At 51.1% G+C, this 3,989-nt stretch overlaps 1 long non-coding RNA gene across 1 annotated transcript; it reads right to left on the bottom strand.

Annotated features, from left to right (window-relative positions):
- Window positions 1–2,096: 2,096 nt before the first annotated feature.
- Window positions 2,097–3,893, bottom strand: LOC108529082 (uncharacterized). The gene is made up of 2 exons (XR_001885392.1): window positions 3,688–3,893; window positions 2,097–3,340 (listed from the first exon to the last, which is right to left on the bottom strand). It is a non-coding gene; the product is annotated as an uncharacterized LOC108529082 (long non-coding RNA).
- Window positions 3,894–3,989: the final 96 nt, after the last annotated feature.

The following is a 3,989-nucleotide window of genomic DNA, read 5'->3' as shown; positions in this document are numbered from 1 at the left end:
CAACCTCCGCCTCCCGGGTTCAAGCAATTCTCCTGCCTCAACTTCCTGAGTAGCTTGGGATACAGGCGCCCACCGCCACGCCTGGCTAATTTTTCTATTTTTAGTAGTAACTGTTGGCCAGACTGGTCTCGAACACCTGACCTCAGGTAATCCACCCGCCTCGGCCTCCCAAAGTGCTGGGATTACAGGCATAAGCCACTGGGCCTGGTGGAAAAATGTATACCAATTTCTTTAGGTCACCTTAGCATTAGAGATTTAGAATTTCTGACATTGGGTTTTAAAATGTGCCTTTTAAAAATAAACTCCTGGCTGGGCACGGTGGCTCATGCCTCTAATCCCAACACTTTTGGGAGGCCAAGGCAAGAGGATCACTTGAGCTCAGAAGTTTGACATCAGCTTGGGCAACACAGTGTTAAAAAAAAAAAATTAGCGGGGTGTGGTGGTGCATGTGGCTGGAGAATTGCTTGATCCCAGGAGGTCAAAGCTTCAGTGAGCTGTGATTATGCTGCTACACTCCAGCTTGGGCGACAGAGTGAGACTTTCAAAAATAAAATAAAATAAAAATACACTTCTTAGTTGATTTTGAAAAGCATCCTGATTTGGGCAATTATCCTGGCCAAGTGTACCTAGCCTGAATAGGTATTGGATAAATAGGTATCAAATTAATGAGAGGGCTCTGCTCAGGTTAAGTATACATTTAGGAAAATCAACTTTTTTTTTCTTTTTTTTTTTTCTTTTTTGAGACGGAGTCTCGCTCTGTCGCCCAGGCTGGAGTGCAGTGGCCGGATCTCAGCTCACTGCAAGCTCCGCCTCCCGGGTTCACGCCATTCTCCTGCCTCAGCCTCCCGAGTAGCTGGGACTACAGGCGACCGCACCTCGCCCGGCTAGTTTTTTGTATTTTTTAGTAGAGACGAGGTTTCACCGTGTTCGCCAGGATGGTCTCGATCTCCTGACCTCGTGATCCGCCCGTCTCGGCCTCCCAAAGTGCTGGGATTACAGGCTTGAGCCACCGCGCCCGGCCCAACTTTTTTTTTTCAGCAAGGAAATGTACACATCTTAAATGTGCATAGAAGAGAGTTAGGAGAAAGTCTGATTCTTAAGAAAGTAGAAGAAATATGAGGTTACTTTATTTTACTTTATTTTTATTTTTTTTAGATGGAGTCTTGCTCTGCTACCCAGGCTGGAGTGCAGTGGCTTAATCTCGGCTCACTGCAACTTACGCCTCCTGGGCTCAAGCGATTCTCCTGCCTCAGCCTCCCAAGTAGCTGGGACTACAGGTGCATGCCACCATGCCCGGCTTTTTTTTTTTTTTAATTTTTATTTTGTATTTTTAGTAGAGACGGGGTTTCACCACGCTGGCCGGGCTGGTCTGGAACTCCTGACTTCAGGTGATCCACCCACCTCGGCCTCCCAAAGTGCTAGGATTACAGGCATGAGCCACCGCACCCAGCCAGAAGGTTATTTTAGGGTCTTTTGCTTTTATGCCCAAAAGACAATAAAATGAAAACATACTACTCATAAGCCTTGGTTACTGACATGTGCATATTTGGGATGAAAAATTATTGAGAATTGCAAGACCAGGTATGCTCCTGTCCGTGTCATTTAATAAGAAGATTGTAACATTTTCAAGTACAGAATGTTGATGAATGGGGCTATCAGCTCTTAGTAACGATCCTTCCATAACTTGAAAATGCAAATAAACTTCTTTCAAGACCTAAGTTTAGATTGAAGGCCCTCTAAATCATGTTCCTGTATTTCCTTGTACTATCCCATGATATTAGAGTTCAGTCTTGAAGATATAGTCTCCAAAGCATGAATATCCAGGCCACTGCTCTGAACTCAGATATCTCACTTGCTTTTCCCTGAGTTCAAGGCCCTGATTTTGTAGGTGAGGTAATAGGCCCCAGAAGGGCTACATGTCCTACAGGGTCAACAACAGAATGAGGATTTAGGTAGTCACTTCATACTTTTCCCACATACTTGTAGATGAACCCGCACTTGGTGATACATCGCTTTACCCTCCTACCCCTTACATGTAAGTCACTTCATGCTTTTAACTATTGTACATTCATTTTAAGTTCAATCACACAAAGTGGTGAAGTGAGACAGGTTTTAATATTCGCATTTGACAGAGAAGAAAGGAGAGTCCCAAGTGATGGAGGAACTTGCCCGTGATTATGGGGTTGTGTCAGTCAGCTCCGGCTGCTGCAACAAAATAACATAGGCTGGGGGGCTTCAACAACAGGAATTTAGTTTTCAGAGTTCTTGAAGCCTGGGAAGTACAAGCTCAAGCTGCCACTTTGGCCCCTCAGTGATGGGCCTCTCCCTGGTGTGCAGATGGCGGCCTTCTTGCTGTGTTCGCACATGGAGGAGGGAGGTGGGGGCTGAGGCTGGGGGCAGGGGACAGAGAGTGTGAGAGAAAAGCAAGCTCTCTGGTGTCTCTTCTAATAAAGGCACTAATCCCATCATGACCTACTACCTCCATGACCTCATCCAAACCTGATTACCTCCCAAAGGCCCCATTTACAAATAACCATCACACTGGGGTTCAGCGCTTGGGCACACACTTTAGGGGTGGGGACAAAATTCGGTCCATAGCAAGAGCCAAATTCATGCCAGTTCCAGAATTAGTATCAACACCCAAGATAGTTGGGTTCAATAACACCGGGCAAACATTTATCGAGGCCTGCACTGTGAGGGGCACTGCAGCATGACACAACCGAGTCTTGTCAGTGGCCTGAGAGAGGTATGGAAATAACCAGGGAGCAAGTGCCACAGTGGGAAACATCCCTCTGAGCAATCAGAAGCGGTGATACTACAGCCGACAGAGCCGAGGAACAGTGAAAAATGCTTCCAGCAGGTAGATGTTGGGGAGACGACATTGCAGGCGCAGGAATAGTGTTAGGAAGGGCTGTGAAATGGAAAGGTGTCTTCTTGGAGGAATCGGGCAGAGCCAGTTTACCCACAGGGAACTGTGCATGTAGGGGAGTGGTGCAAAGTAAGGCTGGAAAATCCCGGGTTCGTCTTACAGCCGCACTCGTCTACTCCGCGGACAGTCTCCTCCTTCCTATTGTCAGCGTCCTGGGGGTAGGGGTTGTGTTATGTATTTAGTTGAACCTGAAGGGACTAGTCCAGGCCTCTCAGAAGGCAGTACCTAACTCACAGGCTACTGAAAGGAAACAAGGCCAGCGGAGCCCTGGCGGTGGCGAGGCTGTGCCAATTGCTAAATGGGGCAGCAGGACGTTTTTCTCTAGTGAAGTGGAAATGCCGCGGAGCAGGAAGGCAGAAAAGCAGGTCTCCCGCTAGTGCGCCTCAACCGAAGAAGCAGCGTGATCTCCTCCTAAAACACACGAGGAAGGGGGCCTGGGCTGTGAGGCCCGCGTGGTTCTTGCACCCCTGGTCTCTATCCCTGCCTGGGCGGCCGCTGGGAAGGAAGGCTCAGGGAGAGGCCTAAGGATCGGAGGCCGAGCATGCGGAGCGCGGCCGGGCTCAGAGGCGAGGACCCAGCGGAGAGGCCTGGGCGGAGCAGCGCGGGAGAGGCGCGCCCTGAGTACGGCTCGGGGGAGGAGGGTGGCTGCCTCCTGTGGTCCTCCCCTGCCTCGGGGACAGTCCTTGGCAAACCGTCCCGGACTCCTAATTCATCCTGTTTTTAATAAAACCATTTCCAGAATCAAAAAGAGGGCGTACCCAATGGAGTCTGAAGAATGCCCAGCAGGGGCAGGAGAGCGGGGCGTGCCCGTATCGGGAGGCTGAAGGCTGACGGACCAGCGCAGTAGGGACAGATAACGGCGCTGGGGGGTGGCGGAGGCCACAGCCAGCCCCGCGCCAGCAGAGCTGCGGCCCCCGACCCGCCGCGCGCACGCCCCCGCGCCTGGCGGCCACAGGGTCCAGAGCGGGGGCGGGGCCGTCCGCGGCCGGAGGCGGGGCCGGGCGGGGGCGCGCGGTTGGACCGGGCGGGAGGAGCAGGCTCTTCCATCCCTGATTGGGCC

This window comes from Rhinopithecus bieti, unplaced genomic scaffold (genome assembly GCF_001698545.2).
Source record: "Rhinopithecus bieti isolate Rb0 unplaced genomic scaffold, ASM169854v2 scaffold_5750, whole genome shotgun sequence".
Taxonomy (NCBI): Eukaryota; Metazoa; Chordata; class Mammalia; order Primates; family Cercopithecidae; genus Rhinopithecus; species Rhinopithecus bieti.
The sequence above is the reverse complement of the archived record's forward strand: the minus strand, read 5'-3'. Positions and strand labels throughout refer to the sequence as shown.